The following is a 16,114-nucleotide window of genomic DNA, read 5'->3' as shown; positions in this document are numbered from 1 at the left end:
ATGTAAAGCCTAGCATATGTTAAAATTATTAAAACCTGCAGAGCACACAGACGGTGTCAGACGTAGGAATCGAATCCAGTACCTCTAGCTTAAGAGCCAACAATTCTTACCACTGCGCTGATGGCGCCGCCGCCTGTCGGCGCTGCCTTTCATCACATGCTTATGCTTGTTGTTCGCTGCCATGAGTCATGCAGACCCGTACTCATTGTGTGTCTGTGTGTGAAGAAAAAATGGCCGTGTGCAATCTGAGGACAGCCATGTAGATATTGTCTGCAGGAATATATATCAGTTTTAATATGGTTCTGCTGCAGCTATGGCAAGGCATCTGCGCCGCCTTAGAGCAATTTAATGGCCATACGTAAGGAAAGAGAAGAAGAGTCAAGACTAGCCATGGATTTGGTAGCACAGTACTATTAGGCGCAATGCTGGAATGAGATGAGCTTGTAAGCTTGATACAAGAGAAAGAACAGAGTGAGAAGATCATAGGGGCTGTGTTCAGAAGCAGAGCAAAAGGCCATGGTGGTGAAGAAGATATCATGAGAAGAACTATGGAGAGAAGTAGGAAGTAGGCCCGCCGGCCTTCAGAGGGACCATCTTACACCATGGAGAATCCATGCAGAATGACATGGTTGCCAATACCATGGTATCTTGTCTTGCACGAGCTCCACAAGACAGCCCGCTTTGCTGTTGCCCTAGAATCAATCAGGGCTGCCATTGATGAGGTACAGGCTATCACAGCTACCATGTCCTAGTGCTGCAATGGTCCGAAAACCTGCCATTGATTGGTATATGCGCAATAATGATAATGTTGCATATGATTTTAATAAATTGTCGATTATCTCGTGGTAGTTTTTGTCATTCTGGGCAGGTCAACCTGTTTAGGTCGAGCTTGAGTTTCACATGTTTTAACCTTCACACTGCGCAGGTGGGTAGTGAGAAGGTTAGCATAGCTAACCTTCTATTACCCAGTACATGATTGTTCTATTGCCCACACCATGGACATGAGCATTACTTTTGCTTCAGATGACTCCTTCCACTCACTGCTTGGGCGTGAAGGCAAGCAATGTGTGTTACGAATGAAGTTTTGGCTATCATGTGTTTCATATGTTTGAGATCCCAGCATTGGCACATGCAATTGATGATGATGATGATGATGCTTGATCGACAAATGCAATTGATGATGATGATGATGATGCTTGATCGACAATCTGAAAAGTGTTTCAAGTGCGCATGAGTTCTACAATTGTGACCTAAGAGTTTATTTTGATAGGCTTGAATGGGATTTTATCTTGCAATCCCTTAAAGCCAGAGGACTGGGCCCCAACTTCATAAATATCGTGCAAGTACTGTTTGGAAATGCAAAGGCAAGAGTAATGGTTAATGGGAATCTCACTGAACCCTTTACAATAAGCCACTCCATAAGGCAAGGGTGCCCGCTAGCTCCGCTACTTTTTGCAATTGTTATTCATGCTCTAGGTTGATTAGTTCAAAATGCCATGGAGAAAGGCCTTCTAAGGGGAATCCAGTTCCCAAACAACAAAGGACGGGCATCCCTTCAGCAGTTTGCAGATGATACCAAGGGTTTTATTCACAACAATGACTCCGGATCAATTAGTACCTCAGGTTCAATCATAAACCACTCTAAAATATAGAACCATGTTGGCAGATTCACCGCAGTGGCTTTTTGATCAAGGATGCAAACTTCTGAATGAGGGACAAATCTTCAGACTCCTAGGCATTCCAATGGGGTTTGAGGTCTCTATGCATCAACGATGGCAAAGGATTTTGGACAAACTACAGATCAAATTCAGATGTTGGGTGGGCATGTAGCACAACCACATATTCTTTCTTTCCCATCATATTCTTAGTTCTCAAACATATTCTTTTCCTAACCACATTATACTTTCTTTCTTGTTGGCACCCATCGACTTCTGATTTAAAACAATTAGAAAAAATGTGCAGGAATTTTTTGTGGTCAAGCAATGCCAAGGATATGAAACTCCCTAAAGTAGCCTAGCCTAGAAGGTACGCAACAAACCCAAAAATCATGGAGGTCTCGGAATTCCCAATATTGTGGATTTTGCGGATCGAATGGCAGTTAAATGGATCATCAAAAGTTTCCTATTGTCCCATGAAAACTAGGCCATCTTGCTCAAAAGAAATGTAGATAAATACAGTATTGCAGACTTCCCCAAATGGAAAAAACTCCCAGAGCTAACGGTTTTCTTCAGCATGGTCAAAATAAAACCGCATGGCAGCCCCCTAATCCTAGCAATGTGGAAAGCATGGAACATATGTAAAGAGGAATTGCAGCTATATAATAAATCCAGAAAACATGCACATGTTTTGCATCTAGATTGAGTGTGGTTCTCCACCATTGTAGCGACTAATATCCCTGCAGGTCAATTTAGACATGCATACAAACTTCACAAAAAGGGGATACGAACCTAAGGTGACCTGTGGTGCAGTACGGAGGGCAGATGGAAATCAGATCGAGATCTATGTATAGTCTTCAGACTCTCTGCAATGGATTTGCTTTTAATTAAAGACATAATGCTTTTATGGCCTAATGAGAGAATTGTTTTTCTCCAACTCAAAGGCCCGATGTCTTATAAGGCTTTCTCCTGGAAATCCAAACACAACCTACTACCTATTCCCTCTCTCCCCTCTCAAGATCCTCCATTACATTGCAAACTCAACAATAGATGGAACCTGATATGGGATAGGAAACAATGGGGATTCAAGTTCTCAAAAATCTAGTCACCCATTATCCCTTCAAAGAAATCTTGTTTGATGTGGTTGATCATGCATAAAGCACTGTGGACAAATGCCCATGCAAATAGATTTGGATATGGGGATGGACAATGCCCAAGATGTAAAAAGGAGCCAAAAACAATTGCCCATCTCTTCATCGGGGGTGTGCATGCAATGCATGTGCTCTAAAACTTTTAAATCAATGTATTTCGTCGATCCAATCTTGGGACTTAAGTGGGATAGAAAACCTTCTAGGTCAACAAATTAAATGCTATGCAGAATTATGGAACATTATCCGTGCTATAAGTACTTGTGGACTGTCTGGATAAAAAAAAAATAAATGTGCTTTTAATCATAATTTCTCAATTTGATGCCGGGTCTGAGGGCTGGTCTGAATTTGCAGATGAAAACTCTTCACAAAGCCAACATGCAAGCAGTCAAAGCTCAATCAATACACAAAGAATGCCATGGAATAGCTCATTCAAATGAATAGGGCTCAACAGGAATTTCAAGATAGGATCAATGAAATCCACAAGGAACACTTGGAAGAAGACAATCAAGCCATCTCTAAGGAAATCAACTTGCTTTTCAAGGACTCAGAACTACAGAATTACATTGTGCATCTCACGGAAGTGAGAAATATGATTACATGAAACTCACATTTTGATATAAGTTATGGTTCTTAAAAAGTCTTTTTTTTTGAAATTTTCTTTTTGTCCTTAAATATAGTTGCACTTTAAAAAAAAAATTGTAACCTAAGCTTTTCACTGTAATCAAATGGTGTTGGGATTCCTATTATTTAGGTTTGTCAAATTAAGGAATTACCTCTTAGCTTTTGAAATTTATTTCTGGCTATGTAGGGTTATGATTAGGAGTTTTTGCATATTGAGCTCTACCCTCCACCCTTCCTTTCATTGGCCTTGAAAATCTCCTTCCAACCATGTTTAAGGTTGTGATGATGGGTCATATATGTGGACTTATCACCATAGACTTGTTGGGGTAGTCTTTAATCCAATCCAATGATCTATGCCACAACAATTACAGGTAGCCGAAGGCATATTTGAGGGCATAGCTTCATTGAGTTGAGGAAGATTTGTAAGACATTCTGAAACTTGATGGGGACCTTGAAAGTTGGAACATTGAAGAGGCATTCTCCTTCCTCTTGTGTTGATGCCCTAGCCCCTTCCCATAGTGGCAAGTTGGTAAATTGGCTCAACTCCCCCTCTCCCATCCACTACATAATATTCCTAATGAAGCTCCATGGGGTCCTCAAAGAAGTGTGGAATGGGTTTGATATCCACCGCATATTCTCGATAATTAGGAGGCCCCTTGAAGCTTACTCGATTAAGATGTGTCCTCCTTGTTGGAGGTGGTTGCGGTCGTAGGCTAGTGGAGGTAATGGCACATTGGGTGTATTGTGCATGCCCTTTGATAGGATTTATTACGTGGATACTCACCCATTGCTTGATTTGTTAGAGGACTAAGGGCTAGTGTTTGTGACACTGCCGAAAAGGCTACCTATGATCTCGTTGTGTTAGAATTACCATGTAGGTGTGTCCGAGAATCTCGGCCTTCGTGACCATGTGCTCACAATAGCCAAGGTTACCATTGTAACAAGGTTTTAAGATTGGACATTCGTTGGTGGTATATCCTTGACTACAACCAATGAAGTTCTCTCCCTAGGTACATGTGTAGATTGTATGGAGCTTCAATAATCTTAATTTCCTCTTTCTCCCTAGGTACATGTGTAGATTTTCTCGAGTTTTGATAATCTTAATTTCCTCTTGGATAGCTTTTGAGAAGTGCTACAACCATTCGTTTCTCTCTTGATGTAACAAACTTAGAATCTAAAGCGCTGACATCTTATCACATCACGTTATCCTCAAGTTGGACAACATTAGCTATGACGTCCTCCTAGGTGGTGATACCTCTAATGACCAAACCATATAGATATCTTCATGTTTAAACCTGTGGGTGGATGAATCGATCAAGTAGTTGATTATTGGAGAAGCAATCATGTAGAGCACAATGAGAGTTCAAATGCTTGAGATGACTAATAAAATCTCTCTCATTGACTCATCTTCTTCTCTCTCAACTTTGTGTAATTGTGAAGCCACACTCCACAAAGCTTCCTTGTCCACAAATTGCTCTAGGAATAACCATAAAAAATCGATAAAGTTTAAACATTCTTTAACTCTCAAGTTTGGATACCAATAATCAGCCTTTCCATGTAATGTACATCTAAAGGCATTGGTCTTTGCAAGATCATCCCTCTCCCCTAAGGCCACACAAACTTTATCAAAGATCTCGTACATCTAAATGCATTGGTTTTTGCAAGATCATCCCTCTCCCCTAAGACCACACAAACTTCATCAAAGATCTCGAGATGTCTTTTAAGATTGCCCTCTCCATTGAACTTATGTGTGAGCTTCATGATTTGTGTAGCCTTTCTAGGGCTACTTTGTTTGTTATCTCTCACGACTAACCTTATACTTTCGATCACTTCTCTCCCCAATGCTTATGCAAAGGCTACTGAATGAGTTGGAAGGGCTACTGCTCAAAGTATTGGTACAACATGGCAATAGTGAGCATAATGGCATGAGTCCTAGGAGGAGTAACATGAGTCTAGTAGGTGGGGGGTCATACAAAAATTCCCATAGGTACTACAATGGCATATGAGCCAAGGGTGCCCCTGGTCTAGTCATTTGTAAGAATGCCCCCCTTGCTCTCGGTTACAATGGCAAACTAGAGGCGATGATTTTGGGTGAAGGTTCCTCTATTTGTAGCCCTAGCAGATGATATGGATGTGTTAGCTAGGCTTTGAGCCATTGTTCTAGGGACTACTACAATCATGGTTGCCATAGTTATGACCAAGGGCATAAAACTAACGAGCAATGTTGTGTGGTTAGTCATATGGAGGTCATAGGTGGCAGGTAAAGTACCCAATACTCTGGGATTGTGTTAACAGCATCTTGAGTGGATACCTCTCTATGGTCTAGGAATGTGAAGCCCATGCTACTAGATTCTTAGAATCGTGCGTAACCTTGAGGAACAATAGCAACAGTCAAATCTTGTTCCATCGTGTAGCCATGTGTCACCACATATTTTAGATCAGTAAGGCTTATTGATGATGTGTCTATCTCACTCAACGTAGGACCCCACACATTGCTTGTGTCACAAGAAGTTTATTAGGCATGGTGATTCACTCAAGTTTCAAAGCTAAATGTGTGCCTTTCTTTTCTTAACCTCCAATTAATATCTCGTTAGAGCGATGCTAGTGTCACAAAATTGTTTAGGTATAAATGGCAGGCCTCTATCTATCCCCATTTTAATCTAGCTATCTCATCTTTAATTATTTAAATGCAATAGTAATGTCTATCTAACCTTATATCTAATCTAGCTATCTAATCGCATTCTAATCTAGCTATCTAATCGCATTCTAATCTACCTATCTGATCAATATATGCCACATAATTGTTTTAATGCAATACTAATGTCTATCTAACCTCCAAGCTAAAATTAAGTTTCATGACTATGTGCATGTTAAACTTAATCTATACAACCCTTTATTTGCTCTGAGAACACTAAGCCTCCAAGCTCAAATTAAAATTCACACATAACCATGTGCATGTAAATCTTAATTTATACCTAAATTACTTTTTAAATCACGAAGCAAAGGTCTTCTAGGCCCTTTATTTACAAGAAAACAAGCTCTAAAGCCAGTATGTGGAATTAGGGTTTTCTTAATCATGGGCAATCCTCTAATCATCTTATTAACAGAAATGCTTCTAATCCAAGTAAGTGTCTCTTTAATTTTGGATTCTTTCTCTTTTCATTATTTAAAAAATAATTATCTTGGGATTTTTACTAAATCCATTATTATGCCATATAATTGTTTTAATGCAATAGTAATGTCTATCTAACCTCCAAGCTAAAATTAAGTTTCATGACTATGTGCATGTCAAACTTAATCTATACAACCCTTTATTTTCTCTGAGAACACTAAGTCTCCAACCTCAAATTAAAATTCACACATAACCATGTGCATGTAAATCTTAATTTATACCTAAACTACTTTTTAAATCACGAAGCAAAGGTCTTCTAGGCCCTTTATTTACAAGAAAACAAGCTCTAAAGCATCAAGACTCTCATACTCTATAGTATGTGGAATTAGGGTTTTCTTAATCGTGGGCAATCCTCTAATCATCTTATTAACTCAAAGAGATGATTCTAATCCAAGTAAGTGTCTCTTTAATTTTGGATTCTTTCTCTTTTCATTATTTAAAAAATAATTATCTTGGGACTTTTACTAAATCCATTATTATGCCACATAATTGTTTTAATGCAATAGTAATGTCTATCTAACCTCCAAGCTAAAATTAAGTTTCATGACTATGTGCATGTTAAACCTAATCTATACAACCCTTTATTTTCTCTGAGAACACTAAGCCTCCAAGCTCAAATTAAAAATCACACATAACCATGTGCATGTAAATCTTAATTTATACCTAAATTACTTTTTAAATCAGGAAGCAAAGGTCTTCTAGGCCCTTTATTTACAAGAAAACAAGCTCTAAAGCATCAAGACTCTCATACTCTATAGTATGTGGAATTAGGGTTTTCTTAATCGTGGAAAATCCTCTAATCATCTTATTAACGCAAAGAAATCTTTCTAATCCAAGTAAGTGTCTCTTTAATTTTGGATTCTTTCTCTTTTCATTATTTTAAAAATAATTATCTTGGGACTTTTACTAAATCCATTAATATGCCATTTAATTTGAATGTGTACTCTATTGGAATATATATATTTCCCTTAAGATGGGGATAAACGGATGTATTATTCTTGCATAGTCTTGATGTATTCTTCTTGCATAGTATGAATGGTTAACTAAGGAACCAATTAATGGAGTTTAGTGATTCAACTCTGTCTCACATTAACACATACATTTTAGTTTTAGTTTTTGAATTATGTGAGAAGCTTTGGTGCATAGGAAAATTGTATAAAAATGCGATGTACACATGGTGAATTTGTGTGGTTTTATTTATGTCATGGATTAGACACATAAAATTCAATGAGAGCCTTGAGTTAACAAGGTGAGAGGAAACTCTTACAAACTCTTTCCAATTCCCCGTGATATTTTTGGATATTAAAAAGAAGAGATTAAAATTAATATTATAAGTTCTTTCCAGTTGCCCATGATATTTTTGGGTATTAAAAAGAAGAGATTAGGATTAATATTATAATTTGACTTTTATTTGTCAATTGAGTTAGATGAATCATACCATCGTACCCAAACATGCTTCGATAGGGACCAAACTTTGCAAGCATGTGGGGAGGACCCACCCGCACATGCTTGCAAAGTTTGGTCACAATTGGAGCATGCTTGGATTAGTAATTAGCGCCTAGTGTGGATTTTTCAAGTCTCTTGGTGCTTAAGAGGCCATGGAAAATTCGGGCCTTCTCAATATGGTCAAACCCAAACATGCTCCAATGGGGACCAAACTTTGTGAGCATGTGGGGGGGACCCACCCCCACATGCTTGCAAAGTTTTGTCACAATCGCAGCATGTTTGAATTGGTAATTAGAACCCAGTGCGGATTTTTAAGTCTCTTGGTGCTTAAGAGGCCATGGAAAATCCTGGCCTTCCCCATACCATCATACCCAAACATGCTCCAATGGGAACCAAACTTTGCAAGCATGTGGGAGGAGCCCACCCCCACATGCATGCAAAGTTTGGTCATAATTAGAGCATGTTTGGACTTGTAATTAGCGCCTAGGGTGGATTTTTCAAGTCTCTTGGTGCTTAGGAGGCCATTGAAAGTCCGGGCCTTCCCCATACCATCTTACCCAAACATGCTCATACTGATGGAAACCAAACTTTGCAAGCATGTGGTACGGGCCCACCCCCACATGTTTGCAAAGTTTGGTCACAATCAGAGCATGTTTGGATTGGTAATTAGTGGCCAGTGTGGATTTTTCAAGTCTCTTGGTGCTTAAGAGGCCTTGGAAAATCCGGGCCTTCCCCATACCATCGTACCCAAACATGCTCCGATGGGGAGCAAACTTTACAAGCATGTGGGGGGGACCCACCCCCACATGCTTGCAAAGTTTGGTCACATTCAGAGCATGTTTCGACTGGTAATTAGTGCCCAGTGTGGATTTTTCATGTCTCTTGGTGCTTAAGAGGCCATGGAAAATCCGGGCCTTCCCCATGCCATCATACCCAAACATGCCCCGATGGGGACCCAACTTTGCAACAAGCATGTGGGAGGGGCCCACCCCCACATGCTTGCAAAGTTTGGTAACAATCGGAGCATATTTGATTTGGTAATTAGCGCCCGCCCATTGCCAATTTTTCAAGTCTCTTGGTGCTTAAGAGGCCGTGAAAAATCCAAGCCTTCCCAATACCATCGTACCCAGACATGCTCCAATGGGAGCCAAACTTCGCAAGCATGTGGGAGGGGCCCACCCCCACATGTTTGCAAAGTTTGGTCACAATGAGAGCATGTTTGCATTGGTAATTAGCACCTAGTGTGGATTTTTCAAGTCTCTTGGTGCTTAGGAGGCCATGGAAAATCCGGGCCTTCCCCATACCATCATACCGAAACATGCTCCGATGGGGACGAAACTTTGCAAGCATGTGGATGTGGGCCCCTCCCACATGCTTATAAAATTAATCATGATCGGAGCATGGTTGGGTTAGTAATTAGCACCCAGTGTGGATTTTTCAAGTGTCTTGGTGCTTAAGAGGCCTTGGAAAATCTGGGCCTTCCCCATACCATCGTACCCAAACATGCTCCGATGGAAATCAAACTTTGCAAGCATGTGGGAGGAACGCACCCCCACATTCTTGCAAAGTTTGGTCACAAATAGAGCATGTTTAGATTGAAAATTAGTTCCCAATGCGGATTATTCAACTCTCTTGGTGCTTAAGAGGCCATGGAACATCCGGGCCTTCCCCATACTATCGTACCCAAACATGCTCCCATGGAGGCCAAACTTTGCAAGCATGTGGGAGTGGGCCCCTCCCACATGCTTGCAAAGTTTGGTCACAATCGGAGCATGTTTGAATTCGTAATTAGCGCCCAGTGTGGATTTTTCAAGTTTCTGGTGCTTACGAGGCTGTGGAAAATCGGGGCCTTCCCCATACCATCGTACCCAAACATGGTCTGATACTTGCAAAGTTTGGTCACAATTCGAGCATGTTCGGATTGAAATTAGTGCCCAATGCATATTTTTCAAGTCTCTTGGTGCTTAAGCAGCCATGGAAAGTTACCATCATACCCAAACATGCTCCGATGGGGACCAAACTTTGCAAGCATGTGGGAGTGGGCCCCTCCCACATGCTTGCAAAGTTTGGTCACAACCGAAATATGTTTGAATTGGTATATAGCACCGAGTGTGGATTTTTCAAGTCTCTTGGTGCTCGAGGCCATGGAAAATCCGGGCCTTCCCCATACCATCGTACCCAAACATGCTTCGATGGGAACCAAACTTTGCAAGCATGTGGGAGGGGCCCACCCCCACATGCTTGTAAAGTTTGGTCACAATCGGAGCATGTTTCGATTTGTAATGAGTGCCCAATGTGGATTTTTCAAGTCTCTTGGTGCTTAAGAGGCTATGGAAAATCTAGGTCTTCCCCATACCATCGTACCCAAACATGCTCCGATGGTAATCAAACTTTGCAAGCATGTGGGAGGGGCCCACCCCCACATGCTTGTAAAGTTTGGTCAGAATCGGAGCATGTTTGAATTGGTAATTAGTGCCCACTGTGGATTTTTCAAGTCTCTTGGTGCTTAGGAGGCCATGGACAATCCAGGCCTTCCGCATACCATCGTACCCAAACATGCTCCGATGGGGACCAAACTTTGCAAGCATGTGGGGGTGGGCTCCTCCCACATGCTTGCAAAGTTTGGTCATGATCGGGTGGTCGGGTTAGTAATTTGCGCCCAGTGTGGACTTTTCAAGTCTCTTGGTGCTTACGAGGCCATGGAAAATCGAGGCCTTCCCCATACCATCGTACCCAAACATGGTCTAATGCTTGCAAAGTTTGATCACAATTGGAGCATGTTTGGATTGAAAATTAGTGCCCAATGCGGACTTTTCAAGTCTCTTGGTGCTTAAGCGGCCATGGAAAGTCATTCTCAAGGAAACTAAGAGAGAAAAAATTATGAAGGCTCAATGATGGGATCGTACTAGAGATAAGTGTGGGATAGTACTAGAGATGTGTGATTATATAGGAAAAATAGGTTAACCAATTCAAATCTCATTGGATTTCCTATCTAAGATTGATTGGATAATTAAGATAAACATAAAGATAATTAAAGATAAACTATTATCCACTTAAAAATTAATATTATTAATAATATTTATTAACAAATCTAAATATTTATCATTACTAGATATATAAATATATCTTTTATTTTATAATTATATAATTGTATTTTTTTAATAATGTATTGTTTTTAAATTTTATTCAAAGGTTTATTCTACACAAAATATTTTCAAGAAATATTAAACTTAAAAATTTATTTTATTAAATTGAATAACATGAACTTTAAAAATAATATTATTGATCTAATTCCAAAATATAATCCTTTAAAATTAGTGATATCAAATTCTTTTATTTAATAAGTTATATATATTTTATTTTTTAAAATTCTATATTCTATTTCTCTAAATTACTAAATTAACTTTTTCAAAAATATATATTTTTTTTTAAAAGGGGAGGTGGGAAGGAGGTGCCACGTGTCACATGCGTGCATGACACGTGGCATTCTCTTGACATGTGGCACTATTATGATTGATGTGGCATGCCATGTCACCAAGTGCGAGGTGGCATGCACAGGTGACAAGAAGATGTGGCATTAATGATGACTAGGATGATGAGGTGGGGAGTCAACTAGGTTGACCATGTTGACATGGAGGGTGGAGGTGGCAAGGTGAGGTGGCAAGCTACTTATGTGGATCCTCTCAAAGCTGATGTGGACATAAAGTGGCATGCATCTATAAGATTTGTGCCTACCTAAGCCTCACACATGGAATGATATCTAAGCTTTGATGTTTACCAAGCCTAGATTTCCAAACCTAACTAGGATTGGTTTTAGACTTGAAAAGGGGAGAGTGGACACAATATGGGAATTTTCAGTTGGGAGGATTGAAAATGGACCTTCCCATACTCAAATTAAGCTAATTTTTTTAATAAATTCATGGCAACAAGCATATTGATCCCTAGAGTTTTTAGATTGAAAGATTCAATATTTAATTTTCTTGAATTAAATTATGATTGATTTAATGGGCCTCTAACAGTCATAATAAATTTTCCAAAGTAAATCTACAAAAATCCAACCGTTAGATTTGTAATTTTAACTTATACCCACATTATACTAATCTTTCCCAGTCTAATCATCACTAGATCCATACAATTTGAGCATTTTAAATGGTAGATGCGGTGGGAGGACAAAATAGTATGTTTTGTAATAATTCTAATACCTTTTAAATAATATAGAAAATAGTAGAACACATAAAAAATTACTCGATAAATCAAGTTAAGCTCTATGTTATTTGTATTTATGATATGCAAAGTGGAAACATCATATGAGCAATAATGTAAAAGTTATAGGTAATTTACTCACATTCACTGTACTTGTCTAAACCTCTGACAGGGCCTGTATATACAATTTTGATTCCCAAAGAAAAGGGGATTTGCAACTATTGGATATTCGATCAGATTATAGTTTTAGGTGCCCAACTTTGCATATGATGTTTCATTAGAAGACCTTGAAGTGAAACTCCTTGGCTAACTAGGTGGCTAACTAGGAGAGATTGGCTATTCTTCTTGAAAAAATGCCTGTTTTCTGGCTAAAGCCAAGGGCGCCCACTACATGAAACTAGATAACCTCAGCTTGCAACCACCTATATACCACCTTGAACCATTTGACATCAAAGATGAATAGACTAAATGCTCTAAATCCAACCTCAAGAATATCTTGAATAATTTTATAATGCTCAAGATTGTCCTCTATGACATTGGTATGATATCTACTAGCTCGACTCTCTTGCTCAAAAGTTTCCATCACACCACAAATCAAATGTGTTTCTTTTAGAATCCACATGCTCCGTGCAAAAGTGCTCTCCCTATGACCATATTGCATTATATAGTTTGTACTAACATTAGACAAAAGCATGACATTTAGTATAGTGCATTAAACAAGGTATATACATGAGACGAGCCATCTCAATGGATGTAGGATCTACCTACTTTAAGGATATGTACCTACATACATAGACATCATGGTGTACTATTTACCAATACATAATTTGTGAGCGCATGAGGATACCAATTCTTCAAGATAACTTAGCTAGTGAATTGAAGAGAAGATTCATACCTCACGAATCTTCCCATTTTGTAAATATCGCCCCTCACCTTCTTGTCTCCACACCCAACTATAGCATTTGGAAGAATAAACTATGCATAGAAAAAACATGGAAGTTAGTATATGAGCCTACAAATTATGCACCATAAAAAGAAAAAGAATAATCGAATATTTATATACCTATAATATCTTGTGCCAATCATGTGTCTTGAGGCCATATAATTGTACCTCTCCTTCCTTTTTGGTATTTGTGAAGGCACCCTTCAATGAATGCATTACTCTCGTTGGTTTACGAAAAGAGGCAATCACACTTTTCACCTTATTGTGCTCCTTCTTGGTTAATACCCATGGTGCCTTTGGTAGGACCATGTTGTCACTCTCACCTTCAATTGGTCAACATGCACTTTGAAGGCAGCCAATGTTTTGTACCCTTTGTATTCTTTTACCAGTTAAATGGTCCCAAATATTTGTCTACATTCTTGAAGATATGCATGGGATCTAAGAGATTATTGATCTTCATGTCACACCAATATGGAAGTCAAAAGAAGATTGAGTCTCTAGACATCCCATCGGGTGTGGTGGATTAGGGGTTCTTTTCCATGCCTCAAACCAATGTGTACCTCTCATCACAAGTGGTGAGACCCCTCATGTGGAACATACTAGGGATGTGAAGGAGGGAGAAATTGATGATGTTTGTCATACACCACCTTCTTAAGTGTCCAGGGTCTTTTTGAAACAAGTGATGGTCCACAAATCTAACATGTATGATGTCGAAAGGTTACCAAAACTATTTTAAAATTGAGATGATTGAGAGGTAGAGATATAAACACATCGTCGAAAGCAAAACTCCTTTCAACTCTCCCTCACGCTTATTTATTGGCCTTCAAAGGACATGTACTTTGATACCTCGCCATAGTGTCTCAATGTACTCAATCAAAGGCTCGAGGTACAGATCCATGTTTTCCACCTTATACTTGCCTGGTAGAAGGATAGCAAGCGTAATATGACATTTCTTGATTGCAGGGATTTCATATTCACGTGATCACAGCCTTTTTTCTTGTGATCACAGCTATTGTTCACAAATCTCAATGTTCACAAAATTCACAGTTCTCAAATCCTAGAGGGTGGGATGACCTGGTAACCCACAATTGACCCGCCGGGCTACAAGCCGGGCCCGCCGGGCCCGCCTCCCGGCCCGGCGGGCTATATTGTAGTATAAAAGGGTGGTCCAGGGGGTCACTGTTCACAGAATCTTCCTTGTACTTGGTGTCAGTGGTGCTAGTGTGATCAATTTGAGGTAATTTTTAAGTTGAAAGTGTTGGTGTCATTTAATTTTTTGCATACGCTTAAGTTTAACGTTGTTTGTGATGCATGTGCATGTGTCGTTAAATGTTAAGAGGCCCGCTGCACATGGCCGAGTGATTGGCTAGGTTTGCTGATGTGCACTCTTAATATTTAACTTATGTAGAAGTTTTCGTTGTGGCACGGTATCTGCAAATGGTCGGTTTACTGACTAGGTTTGCAGTTACCAAGTTACAATGCGGCTTTGTTTTTGTTAAATGCTTTGAGAGCCCGCTGCAGATGGCCGGTTTACTCGCTAGGTCTGCTGATGTGCGCTCGTAGCATTTGACATGTGTGATGCTTTGCTACTTAGTACGGTATCTGCAGATGGTCGGTTTACTGACTAGGTCTGCTGACACCAAGCTATGTGGTGAAGTTTGTTTTTGTTATTTGGTTTGATAGTCATCTGCAGATGGTCGGTATACTGACTAGGTCTGCTGACGATGTGTCAAAGCATTTAACTTGTGCCATAGTTTTCAGCTTAATGCGATATCTGCAGATGGTCGGTATACTGACTAGGTCTGCTGACGTCAAGTTAAGTCGTAAACTTGTGTTTTGTGTTTGTTTTTGACGATGAATGTGATTATTTAGTTTGCATGACATGAGTCATAAGTGTGTTGGATGTAGAAATCTCTTAGTTAGCTTACAAATAGCATTTTTTGTGGTTATAAATGTTGCAACTATTTGTCAATTATATTGTGCAGATTGATGGCGACGCTTGCACTTACTCCTGAAATCAAGAAATCAATTCGTATCAAACTCGTTACCCTCATTAGTTGCTTGTCACCTAATCACATCGAGGGTATTGTGTCTAATAGGAATCGATTTGAGCAAATATTAGGTGAGGTTGTCTGCGCAGTGAAAAATATCCATGTGGGTGCTGATGGAGCAGCCATCAAGCATTTTGTTACTAGCATTGTGGGCAACATGCCTAGATGCGCTGTTGACCTAGGTGACGACAGACCAGCGGAAACAAATGAATCCAAGCTGGAGCACTTCCACACAAAATGGAAGGTAGAGAAAGAGAGGTCCAAGCGTGCAAAGGCCATAGACACCCAAGCTATCCTGAGCAAGAGAGCTCGCAAAGAGCTGGACCGGCCTGCTGATGAACAAGAAGATTTATCATCTGGTGCACGTGAGGTCTCTAAAGGCACCCACTTGTAGCGCACAAAGCATAATACTAACTGCAGCATGACAATTGGGTTGCCTGCAGAGGCCATAATCACAGAAAAGAAGATGGGCTCTGGATCGTACGACGTTGTACATAAATGCCATATTCAAGGTGTCTCCTGGTTTCCAGAAGGCATTTCTTATTGTGCAAAGCAATTCCTTGGTAGCCGAAGGGCTCAATTGAAGTCTTTTGCTTAGGAGGCTTCAATCGACCTAACCCACAGGGGCTTAGTGCGCGCCATTGGGCACACAAGGAAGGAGCCATGGATACTGCTCTTCCCCCTCTTTAATGGGGGAAGTCTTGGAGATATAATGGAGTGTGTTCCGCCTCCTAAGGGGACCCTCAGTTCCATGCTTGCTGCAGGCAAAGGCAGCAGATACAAGAAAAAACAAGTGGCTCCTCATGAAATGGAGCGATACAAGTCTTTGATTTTTCATGCTCCCGAGCTTATCTGTGCCCTTGTGAATACCA

Source organism: Cibotium barometz, chromosome 15 (genome assembly GCF_041138505.1).
Source record: "Cibotium barometz isolate CiBa-2024 chromosome 15, ASM4113850v1, whole genome shotgun sequence".
Taxonomy (NCBI): Eukaryota; Viridiplantae; Streptophyta; class Polypodiopsida; order Cyatheales; family Cibotiaceae; genus Cibotium; species Cibotium barometz.
The sequence above is the reverse complement of the archived record's forward strand: the minus strand, read 5'-3'. Positions refer to the sequence as shown.